Below are 18,081 nucleotides of genomic sequence, written 5' to 3' on the forward strand. Positions count from 1 at the left end.
TTTCAAAATATAATGAACTTCTCAAGAATTTTCTCAAGTGGTAGCAATTTTTGAACGGCCACAGCAAGGTTTGGCTGTGTTCCTTACGTTCGTCTGTTCCATTTTGAAACTCCCACAATAATAATTTTACTATTGAGTAAGATGGAGCAGAATATTTATTTAATCAAAATTATACATTTTGATCTTTATTGAAATCAGATCTCGTCTCCTGAATTTTGGAAATCGCATTTTTAATCGCTTTTATTGAAATTCTTCATTTATTTCCATCGGAAATTAATTTATACCGATCAATGAAAAAAACTCTTTTAACGCTTGTTATTTCAAAGTAAGGAATACATGCAACAAAATAATATACGACCGTATATACTATATTATACTCGTATTATGATATTATCTACTTTTAGTTTTAAACAAGAATGCGATGGCAGATCAACTGCCTGAAGAGGACTTAACTGCTGCAGATGGGGAGTAAGAGAATTCAAAGCAATTTGTCGGAGTGGTACGCAAATGGAAGACAAAGAGAGGTAGACTGAAAGAGACTTTGATAAAAGGAATAAAGAACGAGGCGAGAGAGAGGGTTAAAAGAAAGACTTTGGTATGACCAATAACCATAGAGGTTGGGAAGCGGAGGATGTTAGAGAACAACGTCATAAACCGTCACTAAGAATAATGGAACAGCGCCGAAATTAATGCTTGAAAGATAAAACTAATATAGCAAGAAAAAAAACTTTGGAGAAAACATTATTTCCTACATAGTCTTATCACACTAACCAAAAAATATACCATTCTTTTGAAACTGAAAATTCCTGCAATTTGTTTAGGAATACCATTCAAAAGTATATATGACTGCAATTGGACATTATCATTATTAAGTAATCTACCGATTAAGGTAGGTTTTTGACGGACGCATCTACCAAATAAATATTTTGTGACTCCTAACAAAACACAATCCAGCAACCTACTCAGCATCAAGTCCCTCTTCATCTCTGAGTACTTCCTTCCTCCCTTCATCCCGTCCAACATCCCTATCCATTGCTGCCCTTTCCCCGTTTGCCTAACATTCTCCCCTATATTGCAGTCCTCAACATCCCACTGCCGATCAATACGCCCCTCATCCATTTCTCCTACCTCCATAGGATTGCTCCCAAAAAACCCCCTCCCTTCGCCCACCTTACCAAGTACTTCCTCATTTGTTTTCCTTTCGGTCCATATCACCTTCTCCGTTCTTCTCCACATCCACATTCCAAAAGCCTCCAATCTACGTCTATCTTCCTGCTTACATGACCACGTTTCCGCGCCGTACATATAGCTTCGCTCCATATAAACGTTTTTACTAGTATTTTCTTAACATCCTTACTCTACGTCACTCTCATCAACTCCCTCCTCCATGTGAAAGCCTCTCTGCCTCGCACAATTCTACTCCTTACGTAACTACTACTTTGACCGTGTCGATCCAAAACACTACCGAGATACGTAAACTGTTCTACCTGCTCTAGTTTTTTCCCCTCCTATTTTCATGTTTAACTTAGCCTTTTTCTTTCTAGAAAATGGCCTAACCTTTGTTTTATTAATATTGATTCTCATCCCATACCTGTCGCACTGAATTTCCAATTCACTCAGCAATGCTTGCAACCCCTTGGCTGACTGACAAACTAAAGCTTGGTCATCAGCAAACCTAACTGATTTTACGAATTCCCCGCCCACTTTCATTCCTACATCTAGTTCTTCCCATGCCTCTTTGATCATTTCCTCTGTATACAGGTTGAACAGCAACGGTGATAATGGGCAACCCTACCTTACACCTCTTCCTAAAACGGCCCATCCGGACTTCCCGTTCCCTACTCGCACCTGAGCAGTCTGAGACATGTACAGGTTGCGGATTAGCCTCCTTTCCCTCCAATCTATTCCTATTTTCTGTATATACTCGATTTTCGCAATTCACTCTATCAAACGCTTTTTCGAAATCTACGAAACAGGCAAATACTTCCTGATTGTATTGTATTCTACTTCATGTATATTCCTCTCGATTAGTGTTCACTGCAATGGCATCACGCGAACCTCTCCCCTTCCTAAGCCCAAACGGATCATCCCCTAAGTAATCATTTACCCTACTCTCTATCCTTTTGTTGATGATCCTGAAAACAACTTTAGCTGCGTGTGATATCAAACTTATCGTTCTGTAGTCCTCATATGATGTAGCGTTTACCTTTCTCGGAATAGAAACTCCTCCCTAGTCAATCCATTTAATGCTTCCTTATTCCATTTCCTAACCCGCCGCCCCTGGCTTATCTTTTTGAAATATACGCTTCACTTCATAGCAACTAAATTGTTGTCAGAGTTTGCATCCACTCCCGGAAGCGGTGCGAATTGATCACACTGTTGATTACACTATTGATTGCACTGTTGCAATTGAACATAGATAATAAACTTCCCTTCCGGATAAATAGTTCAGTAATCATGAATGCTGTATGATTTTTATTATTCGACAAAATATATTATGGAGAAATGAGTTTTGTACTATTTCTACGGGCACTAAATATGCTCGTACATGGGGAATTTTATCCGAAAGACATTAATATTTGAAACCGTTTTCAAAAGCATTCAATTAAATCAGCTAACTAGGCTTAAAATGCTCCTCAAGGGAATATCTGAAAATTCTTCTTGGATAATAAAGGCGCCAATGAAAAATGTTTAGGGACCCCTGCCGTAGGATGAAAAAATATTCACCACTTCCTTTGTGCTTCTCTTAAACTGACAGCGGGAAAATTCACAAGTAAGCGCACGTTTAAATAGCAGTATATATTCGTAGGGTCCGAAAAAATCTCAAAAAACATCTTCTTTTTACTCAAGAGGGTCAGAAAACCTGTTTGAATGAGAACGAAATTGTGTATTTTTTAATTTTTTTACTGTTTTCCTTTCCCTTCCCCTTTCTTGCTCACCACCGGTTAGATTCAAGACCAGACGGGGATGCTGCGTGGTTTATGGTCAAAACATTTCATCCGGAGAGCAGAGGGAGGCTGTGGTGGCTCTTCCGGATCTTTAAGTCAGCCATTCTATTTCTATTTATAAATTTTTCTTCCCTGAGGATGTGCGGAAAGTCCTCCCCTCTTTGACCAACTGGTCCACGTGGATCCTTTTTGCCAAGAGGGGAAAAAAATAATGATGTGAGCCATACGGGAAATACAAAAACACAGATGAAAAAACAGGCTCTCGAATGTCTGTGTGTGCGTGTATTTGTGGAAATCGTATATTTTTCAAACGGATTCCATTCTGGATAATTTTAGCGCGCGAAATCCATATGCCCCGCGATTAAGTTTGATTTTCTAGAGACGTCCCACCGGAAATAGATACTCGGCCCCCCTAACCCTTTAGTGGATGGGGAACTCGCAAAATATTTATTCGCCGCTCTACTTTTCCATTTTGGCAAGGGTAATGAAAGCTTGAGAAGGCTGGAAAAGACCTTAGGATGAGAGAGTGAGTAAATAGAAACAGACTGTCTTCGATTAAAGACTAAACCCGTGCTTATTTTCTACATTGGTCACGAAAACTCCATGCTTCTTTGGATGAAAATGTGATATCCAGTTAGCCATCACCATTATTAGAAATTACTTACATACGAATACCTCGTATTTCATTTGAAATTATTTTTATACCATTTATCTTGTATATTTGTAGTTTTTATTTTATTTATTATTTTAAAAATGGGTTCGATTATTAATAACCTTTACCTCAAAATTAAAACGTAGGATTACATTTCTGTTAATTTATATTATCCTAAATTACATTTATAATGGTTATTTATAACTACTTACTTTCTTTAAAGTATTTTAATAGGTAAAAAATGGATTGATATTGCGTAGTTTACATTTTACATATTTCGATCTTCATAAAATATAACTCTTGAAATATTTTTATTGCTTTGCTTTACAAGATATAATTATTCCGTATCTTGCATGAGGAAGTCATCTTCCATCTTAAGTGGAATCCTTTATTACGAGAGAACGGTCTTTTTCGTCGTTCGATTTCCAATATTCAGTTATCCTCAATCTTCCGATCGTTCTTCGTCGAGGTCTCTCTCCAACATCGCTTGATACGATCGACATCAGATTGATTTTTTCAGGCCAAATACATCTGAGTCAACTTCTTTTCCATTTTTCTACAGGTTTACTACTTGTTTTGACAATCATTTCACTGTAATTCGCTATGCGTGGTCATCGCATTTAAGTTATTTTATGTAGCCCTCATTAAATATTGAATGATACTCATTAATAATTTCACAAACCATTTCATTTTCAACTTTCATATTCTATTAATTTATATTCAATCACCTCAAAGCCTCCGTTTAGTAGACATTTAATATCTTATTTTTAAGGGTTGCGGTAGTCCAGGCGTAGAGCGTTAGACTACTAACTAGAGGGTCCAGGTTCAATTCCTGGGTATATCTCTCTGGAAACTCTCAGCTCCACCCAAGCTATGTGATTTGTAGGATGTTAGGTCTTTCTAGGAAAACATAGGAAGGAACAGACCCCTTACTCTGATGTGACAATCTCACACACCGTACTTAGTACTGGTTGAAACCTACCATCAGCTATCAAACCGACCTTCGGGTAGATTTTTGTGTTTATGTGTGTCTTCTTATTTGTGTCTTTCAGGTGATAGACTTCGTAACCATGGGCAGTAACACTTTTTGACAATGACATTTTATATCAGCTGCATTTTCCTCTTTGATATATTTTTCTTTTCCTTCTATTTTCTTATATGTGATCTAACAACATTGGATAAGGCTCGTCTGCCTTGATTATTCCTTTCACTAGCACTATTTTCTATCCTAGGTAATTCCATAATTTGCAGCTTTTATTACGAGTGCAAACTTTAGGGATCGGATCTTATAGGGCCTACCCATGCATTTCTATTTAGTCTAATCTAGGATACATCACCGACCTCCAAGTTAATCCATCGTTTTTTTCGTTTATCCATCGCTTTGCATATGTGTTGCGATGAATTGAAAGCTTTACCTAGATATTACTTGAACAGAGATGTTAATAGGTGGCATCCTTGCTCTAAGTCTGGTACTTCGAGGAACCTTTTGCAAACACTACATCATGCATCGGCATGTCATAAAAACCCCGCTATTAAGTAAGAGCTAGGGGAGGGATCAGGGTGACATCCACATATTATTAAATGAATGGGGATTAGGTTGAAAGTCTTCAACATAAATTAAGTATCTAATTGACGACCCCTTGAGGTCGTAGGTACCTTAGCGTCAAAGCAATTTCCACCTGAATTATAAACACCCGCGTTATTGGGCTCACCTGCGAAACACTTGAGTTCCACCGGTTGCCTAGGTACAGCACAATTTTTCCTTCTATTTTCTTATATGTGATCTAACAACATTGGATAAGGCTCGTCTGCCTTGATTATTCCTTTCACTAGCACTATTTTCTATCCTAGGTAATTCCATAATTTGCAGCTTTTATTACGAGTGCAAACTTTAGGGATCGGATCTTATAGGGCCTACCCATGCATTTCTATTTAGTCTAATCTAGGATACATCACCGACCTCCAAGTTAATCCATCGTTTTTTTCGTTTATCCATCGTTTTGCATATGTGTTGCGATGAATTGAAAGCTTTACCTAGATATTACTTGAACAGAGATGTTAATAGGTGGCATCCTTGCTCTAAGTCTGGTACTTCGAGGAACCTTTTGCAAACACTACATCATGCATCGGCATGTCATAAAAACCCCGCTATTAAGTAAGAGCTAGGGGAGGGATCAGGGTGACATCCACATATTATTAAATGAATGGGGATTAGGTTGAAAGTCTTCAACATAAATTAAGTATCTAATTGACGACCCCTTGAGGTCGTAGGTACCTTAGCGTCAAAGCAATTTCCACCTGAATTATAAACACCCGCGTTATTGGGCTCACCTGCGAAACACTTGAGTTCCACCGGTTGCCTAGGTACAGCACAATTTTTTTATCTCTGGTACACATAGCGACCCCCCTAAATACAGGGTTCCTCCGGAAAATAAGTGTACTGACTCCTGGGCTGGGCGCGCCGCTCCAGGCGCGCCCAGCACCGCTCTGACGGGCTGCGATTGGAGGGGGGTATGTTGGCAAGCGACGCTGAAAAAGGCAGTCGGCTCTGAGCTGTGGTGTAGTGAGGAGCTCTGTTAACGCGAACCTCCACGCTCGACCCACGTCACGGAACGCGATGCCGAAGCAGCGTTATTCCATCAAATTTGCGGTAAAGCTTGGGAAATCGTCTACCGAAACTGTCGGTATGATTAACCAGGCTTACGGGGAGTCAGCCATGTCCAGAAACATGATCTTTCGGTAGCATAAGATGTTCGTGGAGGGCAGAGAAGAGGTCGACGACGAGTCTTCGAGAGGTTCCCGATGATGCCTTCGCGGGAGCGTTCCAGGAATGGGAACGCCGCTGGAATAAGTGTATCGACTCACAAGGGTCCTATTTTGAGGAATATTAGCTTAAGATACTACCTTGATCAAAAAGTTCCCGGAATAACCACCGTGTGGCGCTCCCATCGTTCCGATTTGAGTTCTGTTTTTTTTGTTAAATTGGTACATCTGTTGTTGATATTCCCTTTAAATCTTAGTGTCATAACTTGACATTTGCAAAAGTTACGTAGCCAAGAGTACATCTATCTCTGTGTGTGTTGGCGATTTTTTACAATTGCAGAAATGGATTTAAATTTGCAACAACGAACTTGTATTAAATTTTGCGTAAAAAACGGATTTAGTGGCGCACGGACGTTGGAAATGTTGGAAAAGTGTTTCGGCAACGATTCTCTAAAAAAACGGTCGTTTACCAGTGGCACGAGCGGTTCAGAAGTGGTCGTGAGTCAATCGAAGATGATGAACGCAGTGGCAGACCATCGACATCGAAAGTCGGTGAAAAAATTGATAAAGTAAAAGAAATGTTGGTCTATAACCGCAAATTAACCATCAGAGAAATAGCGGAGGACTTGAACATTGCCTATGGATCCGCCCAAGACATTGTGGTTAATGATTTGGGTTTCCATCCTGTAGCAGCAAAGTTGGTGCCGAAAGACCTCAATTTCATGCAAAAAAGAGACCGTGTTGACGTCGCAAAAGACATGATTTGCGAGGCTGAATCCGATCCCACATTCATCAAATGGATCATTACTGGAGAAGAGACGTGGGTTTATGAGTACGACACGCAATCCAGACATCAGGCAAGTGAATGGCGTTCACCAAATGAGCCGAGACCAAAAAAACCACGTCGTTTTCAGTCAAAAAAGAAGGCAATGCTGACGGTTTTCATGGATTACAACGGTGTAGTGCATCATGAATTTTTGCCAGAAGGCCAGACAGTAAACAAAGAGTATTATTTGGGCGTTATGAGACGTTTGCGTGAAGCAATTCGCCGAAAGAGACCAGAAATGTGGGCAGAAAACTCGTGGATTTTGCACCATGATAACGCACCGTCGCACAGTGCTATCATTATTCGTAATTTTTTGACGAAAAATGCAACAAATACCATCCAACAGCCACCGAATTCACCTGATTTGGCTCCCTGTGACTTCTTTCTGTTCAATCGAGTTAAAAAACCATTACGGGGAACGCGTTTTAGCAGCCGAGAGGAAGTAATGGAAAAATCGCAGGAAGCACTGATGGACATACCGAAAACCGAATATAATGAATAAATTCCGGGAAATTTTTGATCAAGGTAGTATGTAAAAGTGTAATAAATTTTTTTTCCTGAGCTCAGTTCACTTATTTTCCGGACGAACCCTGTACAAAGGAAGGCACTACGAAACGCGTAAAATATAACAATGCTGCATCTTCCTTGTGAGACTAATACCTGAAGTAGCATGTCCTTACTTGTACTGCCAATAATATTGGGGTCTTGCAAGGATGGCCAGGCTACACAACCTGAACGGAAGTGTAAATGCTAAAAGTTAATACCGGTTAAGGTAGGTTTTTGGATGGACACAGCTACTAAATAAAACATTTTGTGAATCCTAACAAAACACAAAATCCATCATCCTACTCTTATCAGGTCCCTCTTTATCTCTGAGTACTTTCTTCCTCCCTTCATCCCGTCCAACATCCCTATCCTACTCCTTAGATTTGTTTCGGTCGAATATCAAAAAATACAAAAATTAATGCCTAGGTGCCGCGTTTGGAAACGTTGCTATATTAATATGAAGCAATATAAAATATCATAGGAAATACATAAAAAATTTTGCTAATTTTTCACTTCATATTCAACCTGCATTTGCATTCAAATATATTTATTTTGTCCAAATTCTTTAAGGAAATATTTTCTTGTGAATAGTATAATATCACGTGCATAAATTTAAGTTACTATTCTATATTGCTTTTTAAATTGATATTAATATTAAACTAAACATTCATGCTTCAGTATTTTTAGCGATTATTTTCCATATCCACGTTCGTGAATGGAAAAAGTTCGACGCGGCAGTATGAATGAAATCCCAAACATGTTTGCCACAATTTTTTCATTAAATATTCGTATGAATAAGACAATACATGGATAATTTATGACAATTCTTTCGTAAGTCAAGTCTCAGTCTTCTATCAGGCTCTTTTTTGACATATTTCATATTAATAATTATTAAATGTTTGAACAGATGGCTCTAAAAATTAAAGGTTTTAGAGAGGTTGGATATTTGGCTCGAGGATTATAACGATGTGAAGTGATTCGTCAAAATAAGAGTGTGAAATGCTTTTGAAGGATTTTCACCACGCCAGGAATAAAAATTAAAAGAAATTAAGAAAACACTCTGTGTAAGAATCATATACGAGGTCTGTTCAAAAAGTATCATGACTTTTGTGTGTTTTCAAAAATTATTATTTATTCATAAATAGCTATTTTTTCCCATTCAAAGTAACCCCCATTAGATGTTATAGACCTGAGCCAACGTTTTTTCCAATCCTCGAAGACCTTCAAAAAATCATTTTTGTGATCTTGTTCAGCTCCTCCAGTGCAGTCTTTATTTCATCAATCGTAGCGTAGCGTCGGCCTTTTATGGGCTTCTTGATGCACCACGCACCTGTAATCGAAGAAAACTGTAAGCAAAACTTTCACATTCAACCGAACTTGGCGCGCTTTTTTCGGTCTTGGCTCGTACTGCAACTTCCATTCTGATGAGTTTCCACGTCATAACCATAAACCCATGATTCGTCACCAGTTATGATCCCATCGAGCAAATTTGGGTCGTCGCGGACAGAGTCATTAGTAATGCTAATGCGTTGCTGTTTTTGGTCGAAATTGAGCAATTTTGGTACGAATTTCGCGGCGATCCATGTCATGCCCAAATCATTGGTAAAAATCGAATGACACAAGCCAATCGATATGTTTAGGTCCTCAGCAAATTCTCTAACGGTGATTCGACGATTGGCCAATACTATTTTCTTCTCTTCATCAATGTTTTCGTCTGTTGTTGACGTGCTCGGGCGTCCGGCACGCTCTTCGTCGTTCACATCTTCTCGGCCCTCTGAGAGCATTTTGTACCACCGATAAATGTTACTTCGGTCCAAGGTAGCTTCTTCATATGCCACAGTCATCATTCGGAATGCGTTTGCCTACCTAATTTCGTTTATCACACAAAATTTGATACAGATTCTTTGATCCATTTTTTGGAACTGGCAAAAATGGAAGACAAGCCCAAACACAGCCAAGCAAAACAGCTGTCAACAATTAACTGAACATTTAAAATGGCCAAAATTTTCGGCAAACGTGAGAGACATAAGTACCAACATAAAGCCACAAAAAAAATGAAAATCACATATAATATTTGCAACCCGCAGAAATACTAAATTCGCGATAATTTTTGAACTAACCTCATATTTACAGAAAATAATACTGAATACTAAGTTTGATATTCATAGAGTTAATCACGACAAAACTCATTTAATTTGTTGTAATTAACCTATCAGATTTAATGCTGTAGAACCTACTAAAATTACGAGGGCGGTTCAATAAGTACCCGTGTTAGAAATGAAGAAACCATTTTTTCAAAAAAAATTTTTTTATTTTTTAACATAGTCCCCTTTTAGAAAGATACAAACCTCCTAACGTACCGGCCATTTTTTTAACCCCTCCAAAAAATAGGATTTGTCGAACTCTCCAAAATACGCCTCTGTCTTCACTTCCTCGTTTGAGCTAAAATATTTTCCCGCGAGCCATTTCTTCATGCTAAGGAGTAAGAAAAAGTCGCAAGGGGGCCAGATCGGGTGAATACGGGGGGTGCGGCAGCAATTCATGACGCAGTTCATGCAGTTTGGCGGCGACAACTCCGGATGAATGTGCCATTGGCACCATGTTTCAGAGGCTTCTTCTCGTATTTTCTGCTGGTTCACTTTTCGGATATTAAATATTGCCGTCCCGTATAATTCGTCAAGGAACACATTTATTTGTAGATTTTATCGTTATTTGGAGAATTTATCATGTTTATCCCTATAATTTAAAAAATAAGACAAAATATAGTTCATAAAGGTCGTACCATAATTAATTTTCAGCCTCGAGTCTTCAGGCCGGCAGTTGAAGTCTCGCGAATGGTAAATATCCTGAAAACGAGAATTGATTGGCGCTGATTACCCTAAATAGAACTGGTATTTAATTACTAGTCTTAAAATATATAACATACTCATATTATGCAGAGATTTAAGTCTCGAGATATCATCCCTGCTGACATCAAATATCACAAACCTTGGGACTTAGGGTTTGACACTCGGGACTAAACGACCCTTGACACTCCTCTATGGAGTATTTGACCTTTCTGAATCCCATCCATTTCTTCAGTACCACTCGAATGATTATTTCAAGCAAGATCAGCAGAGTTTACAACATTTTATAGAATCAAACGACCAGATTTAGAGTTTTGCGCGATTGGATCAACGTGCAATGAGAACGTTCACACAATTATCATTTCATGTGTAGTAATTATGTATGTTTGCTATGGTTGGGTTGTCATTAACATTTTTCTGTTGCATAAACAACTGATAGGTTATGTTGACAGAGTACATATTATCATAATAATCAATTTTATGAAGAGTAACCCTCAGTTTTGAGAGAAACTCTATTGCTTCGCATTCTCAATACATTTTTATGGAAGTACGATTGCTTTCTTTGCATCTGAGACATGTCCCCATAGCCTCAGACGATGAGTAAGATGGGTGTGAAAGAAAACATAATAGACTGAAACAAGATAAACATAACTTACTCAAAATTTGAGTTTTCTCGACGAAAATAGTTTTGGAGAGTTTTTTGGCAGCTATATTTTGTCAGCTCCAGCTGAGATTTTTCATAGCACATTTCTAAGGCTGTAGAGAAGGATAGAGTTCTTCGAAGATTCATTTGCAAATTATTGAAAAGAATTATCCTTACGCCGTGATAATACATACTTGTTTCATCGCTGAGAACACGGATTCCAAACTTATGGGTTGACCTCAGTTGACCGGATGACCAACCAGAGGGATCAGGCAAACGAGGAAATCCTTAAAGAGGTGGGGACCGCGCGGTATGTTTATTTTGTTTTCTTGTCAATGCCAGAGTTTTACATCTAAGTCTGCACAATACCCCGCAAGCTGCCACTAGGGAGTGTGGCGGAGATGTCAGCCATGCATGCGTAAATATTGCACCTCAACTGATATATCAGTTCGATCATGCACTCGAAAGGAACTCGGACGAATAAATATTGATGGGGCTGCTTATTTTTTAATGTAACCATTTAATTTTCAAGGATAAGTCGGGAACAATATTAGTTGAACCAAGAGAGATGGAAGGAATCATGTGTGTGGAAAAACTGTATCGTAAAGACATTAAGCCAGTAACGTTGGAGATATAGAACGAGAATATGGCGTCGGTTTATTCTAGATCAAAGTTTGTGTTTCGTTATTCAGTTAAAATGGTTTTTTTTATCAGCTCGAAATAAAATCCTAACACTAAGCACAAAAATAATGTCCTGAAGCAAAATCCTAAAACTCAACCATATACCTAGTTCGTTCGCAAATTATGAGGATTTGTCATCGTTGCTCGTGAAGAAAGACGTCTTCCAACTTTGACGTGATTTGCACCATAGGTAGAACTTAAGACTACTGCTAGGAGATTTGATTTAATTCTTGGCGGTAACTTATGATAACTCCAGCTCATCCAAGCTATTGGTACCAAAACTTCATACGATTTTGGAGTAAGAAATTTCTCAACCTACGCCAAGGGTGTAAATTTCACACTCCATTGGGTTTCTGTATGAAGTGAGCTTCACTTACCGATCGAATTAGCTTTTTGGTTGACTAGTTGGTTGCTTTTAACGCGGATCTTCCAATGACATATCATTGTCATCTAAAAATCATTAAACTCCGCCTTAAAATTATGAACCTGCACTAAAACTAAGCTATTCAGGCGATTAAACTACTTAAATGCTGGAATATTCAACAAAAGGATACATACAAATCATGCAGGGAAAATGTTATATTTGGGTATATTGAAAAGGCATGCAGAATATCCATAAAACATATACACTTCCAAAACTAATTAACACTTTCGTGCCAGCGATAATATTTATTTTGATCACTACTCATGTGAGAAGAAATATGTAAAATAAATACGTAATTCTATCCATCTCCCTGATTGGACGTACAAGGTGTGATCAAAAAAGAAAGGAAAGATTTTATAACTTGTTTATTTCGACGGATACAGCTTAATCGAACTCTTCGCCCTCCAAGTACATGCCTTGGCTGACGACACACCTTTGCCAACGTTTCTTCCGCCCTTTCAAGGTTGATTTTAACTTTGAAAACAAAAGAGGTCTGATGGAGCCACGTCTGAAGAGTAGGGTGGCTGCGGGATCACGGAAGTTCCGGTTCTGGCGAAAAACTCAGTCACGATCAGCGCCGTGTGAGCCGGCGCGTTATCGTGGTGGAAACGCCATGCATAGTTTCTCCTCATGTCCGGCCTCTTTCGGCTCACCGCGACCCTCAGCCTCTTCATAACCTTTAAGGAGAAATCTTTGTTGACGGTTTCACATTAAGGAACGTATTCGTAATGAATCAGCCCTTGCCAATCGAAGGAACACACCAGCATGACCTTCACATCTGACCGGGACATGCGAGCTTTCTTTGTTCGCGGAGAATTAAGACCTTTCCACTGGGAAGACTGGGCCTTGGTCTCAATATCATAACCGTCAACCCAGGTTTCGTCACCGGTTACGATGGTTTTAAGAAACTCTGAGTCGGCATTGGCTCGATCAAGGAGTTCCTGACAAATGTCCACACATTTTAGTTTTTGTCTCTGTTCATCAGTCAGCACCTGCGGGACGAATTTTGATGCGACGCGCGCCATGCCCAAAATGTCTGTCAAAATTGTCTGATAGGATCCAAAACTAATGCTCACTTCCTTGGCTATCTCCCTAACAGTTAAACAGCGATTCACCCGCACCAAATCGTTCACCAATGTGACATGGTTGGGGTCTGTCGAAGTGGAAGGCCGCCCCCATTTCGCGAATCGTTATCCGTCGAGGTTCTGCTCGATGTAAAATGACTGTACCACTCAAAACAATGGCTTCGACTCATAGCTTATTAATAAAGGCTTGCTGAATCATTCCAAATATTTTTGTAGCACTTTTGCCAAGTTTGTAACAAAATTTCACGCTCACACGCTGTTCCTCTAGCTCCTTAATTGTTGCCGTTGCACGCGGCGACGAACAGGTTAAGACACGTACCGCTGCTGCTGCGTATCGGTTCGACGTCTACAAACGAAATAACTCTCGTTTTGGTCGTCAGATGTGTCGCTAGATGGCGCGCTGTGTCTTGTTTCGATCCATTGAACGGTTTGCGTAGAATAAAATCAGTCCGGTCCTTCTTTGATCACACCTTGTACTTGTACTTTAAATGATAAGTCAGGGCAATTAATATGTCCTGAACATCCGGGGATAAATAACCTACCTCAAATTTACGCTGTAAATGTAAGCAATATTTTGTGATATCGTACCTAAGTTCATTTTAGCGTATAATAAACTTGTTGCCCCCATCGTAAAACTTCCGATTATACCGTGGATTCCTTTACGTCGCTACTTTCAACTTTTCGAAAACCTTCTGCTAAATATTTTCGTGCCCGATACAAATTTGACGTGATGAGTTCGGCAGTTCGGTATGGACCTTTATGAAGAAGGTCGAGAGAAGGTAGTGACGCCCTTCAAAAATTCAAGGTGTGACCGAAAGCTATCCGGCCTATGTTTTATATCTCCGCATTGGTGCCAATGTTCGTCATCCGGGCCGTGGCATCTTTCGAAGAAGTCCCCATTTGATTGAACCACAAGCTCCCAGCGGTGCCTTCACATGTTAAAGCCATCCTGTAACGCAGATGTCGGAATGGCCTTCAGCTCGCGAGTCGCATTACTCTGAATCGTCTCGATGTCGTCGAACCACTTTCTTTTGAGCGCCATTTTCAATTTTGGGAACATCCAAAAGTCGCAGGGAGCTATTTTGGGACTGAACGGAGGCTATCGAAGCTGTAAAATCTTGTGTTTCGCAAAAAATTGCTGCTTATGGTACGATGAATGCACTGGAGCATTATCGCGGTGAAGAAGCCAGTCACCGATTCACCAGAGACGCGGTCGTTTTCTTCTCACCACATCACGGAATCTTTTCAGAACCTCAACGTAATATTCTTTGTTGATCGCCTTACCTCTTGGAGCAAATTCTTAGTGCGCTACACCCTCACAATCAAAAAACAATAAAGAAGGCAGGTTGGATACTTTCCGGACACATCTTGTATATATTGAACAGTTCGCTAACCATTACGACCGAGCTCGGAAGCTATTAGGATGCTAAAATGCTTTCCAGCCTCGCTTTTGTACAAAAGCTCGCGCTCATAATTCTTCGAAATGAGCGAGCGGCACAAAGACCCTGTTTTCATGGAACTATCTCTGTCGGATTATAATCTCGTGTGCCTAGCACCGCATTTGTCTTCCGAGGTATTCGACCTCCCCAATACAGAATGAGTGAATGACTGGGGTAGACGAAGGCCGTCCAGAAATCGGGTTCCCTAATTTGGGATAGTTTATAAATGTTTAAGGCCGCACGATGGCAGCAGCAGGAAATCCATAGAAAGGAACCCATGGCAGGAGCTCACTATCAAACAAAGTGGCTGTGAGTTCTTGTGAAATAGTGGTTTTTATGAGAGTAGCAAATAAGAGAACAAATTTGCAGCTTCTTATTTATTTTAATGGTCATGAGTCTCCAGAAGGCTGTGCTAACTTTTGAAATATTAACCCCAATTCTAACTTCGATATAATTTGGGTTTATTCTGTGGCCAACTTTATCCCTTCATCTCTCACGTCTCTTCGCAGACCCGAGAACAAAACTGACCCCAAAATTATTACGTAACCGTAAAAAAATCAACAATCAGTCCCCAATAGCGATATCAACAAACAAATACAGCATGTACATCTACACGAGCAGAACGTTACAATATAAATTCATTTATTCGAAATACTCTGCGGTTTTAGGCTTCACTAAGTGGCAGAATATATTTTATATCTATCTTAAAAGAAATTGTATTTTCCATAAAAATATACTATCCACAGACTTTGAAATCGGTGGAGATATTACAAAATATGTTAACATGGATATCATATATTATATCTGAGAGGGCCGAAAGCTCGAACAATTTACCGTGTGAGTGTCCTTTTAAATGTTGCTATTCTATTTGTGTTATATTGTGTCAGCCCATTATATATATATATATATAAATATATATATATACTCATATATATATATATATATATATATATATACTCATTTATATAGAAACAGATATAAGGAAAAGGGATAGGAACACACATAAAGGACGAACACTTAATGTGTGTTCTTATATGTGTTTTCCTTTATGTGTGTTCCTATCCCTTTTCCTTATATCTGTTTCTATATAAATGAGTATTTATTCGCCGTTTGGCGGAATTTCGTGTTTGAATGTATATATATAAATATATATATATATATATATATATATATATATATATATATATATATATATATATGTATATGTATATGTATATATATATATATACTTATATATATGTATACTTATATATATATATATATATATATATATATATATATATATATATACATATACGAGGGTAGTCTGAAAAGTATTCGACCTAACAAAGATACAACACATTTTTGAAAAATTTTTGAGGTCGGAAACTTTTCAGACCTTTTATAAATCAGTCTTGATCGGTATTATACCAGCAAAATTGTGGTATCGCTATCCACAAGGTAGTATCAAAAATACTCTATTTGAAGAAAAATAAAATGAAATTAATAAATTTATATAAATTAAAATTTAATGAACAAATGCCAATAATGAAATTAAATCAAGTCATCGAATATTTTTTTACTTGTGCTCCCACAAGATATTTGCTAATCAGCATACAGATATAGCTTCCATTGATCTCATTGTTCATTTGGGAGTTTTATAGGCGATATTAGATCTTCTCTTATCTCCACAAGTTGGGCGTTCATTTTAAGTAAGGGATGTTTTTGCCATAGCTTGAGTTTATCTCGTAATCTTGGGAATAACTGAGATTCTAAAAGTAAATAAACGGCTATCTTGTTCGTACGCGTTGCCATGGCATCCTTAGAGCCTATGACAGTTACCATCGGGCCTTGCGCGGACGGCATTGACTGGGTGCTCTGGACTGGAACGGGTTTACCACAATCGTCAAAAATGAAGAGGGAGAAGTGGATATGACGACCTTGCCCTAAATATCATCACCCCTCTTCCAATATGTATTTTTTTCCTTTCCCCCCTCAAGAGTGAAATTCAAGAATGAGAAATCTTGGCGAAGTTCTCAGGGGATGGCTGGAAGTGGAATCTTCCCACCACTCTTTAAGAGTGAGTGACCGAACCGTCCATCCATTCACTCATCATAAATTAGCTGAGTGGCTTGGATGAAAGAATGGGAGACATTCTAATGGAGATGTAGAATCACATTACTCCTCCAACCTGGAACCATTACGGCATCACCCTTTTAAGGAGGTTCGTCCTTCACTCTGGCGGTCAAAGAAATTCTGTGATATTCGATCCATAAAAAGATGCTGTTTTAAAAACATTACCTCATTCCCCTACCATATAAATAGATTTGTGCCTATGTAAATGTGATGAATGTCTCAAAAATATTGTAAGATGAGTTTTTTAATGATCGGCTATGACTAACAGAAATAGCGGGTGTTTATTGTTGCGCTGGAGGGAATCATTTTTGGACAACACCGTGTTGTTTATTTTAATTATCTTAGAGAATTATGCTAGTTATAATAATTTTAAATTTGGGTCATTATGTGCGATGTACTTCGCATACATGGAGAATAGCTATTCACCAATATTTTTGTAACTTTTTTCACGGTTATATAGATTCAGAAAAACGTCTAGTCACCACTTATATCAAATAATTAACCATGCAACCACAAGGGTTTTCTAGAAGCTTTTTCATAAAGGAAGTTGTATGATGCTTAGTTCCAATGAACAAAGAAAGGGAAATAAAACCGAACAATATGTGGAGCATTTTAGGAAGGTAAGGGCCGGTTGATCATTAAAAAATATATCAGAAACATTTTTTATTAATTGATTTAATGTCCTACGAATCTACTTAACTTTTCTGCATAATCGTCGTTCACTTTTAAGCACTCTTTATAACACTGCACCATTTTTTTTAGTCCCTCGGCATAGAAGTTCGCTGACTGGGAATGCACCACCTGACAACAGTGGTCTTGAATTGGGTCATCTTCCGACCATTGTCAACCAAACCATTGTTTCAGGGAGCAAAAAGAGGAATTAGTCCCCATGAGCAAGGTTGTAACTGTAAGGTAGGTGATCAAACATAATTTGCTCTTCATGCTGATCATTATTTCGACACCCACCTTGCATAAAATTTGTGATATCCTAGGTTTTTTGTAACAACCGTGTAATAAGTGGTGTTTATCATAAGGGGACATCTATTGACCATAGCAATAATCGTCAAAAGTCGATCAGATCGCAGTTCTTGGTCCTCTTGTTGAACGTTGTTG

The sequence above is a fragment of the Hetaerina americana genome, unplaced genomic scaffold (genome assembly GCF_022747635.1).
Source record: "Hetaerina americana unplaced genomic scaffold, ioHetAmer1.1.p SCAF_4, whole genome shotgun sequence".
Classification (NCBI taxonomy): Eukaryota; Metazoa; Arthropoda; class Insecta; order Odonata; family Calopterygidae; genus Hetaerina; species Hetaerina americana.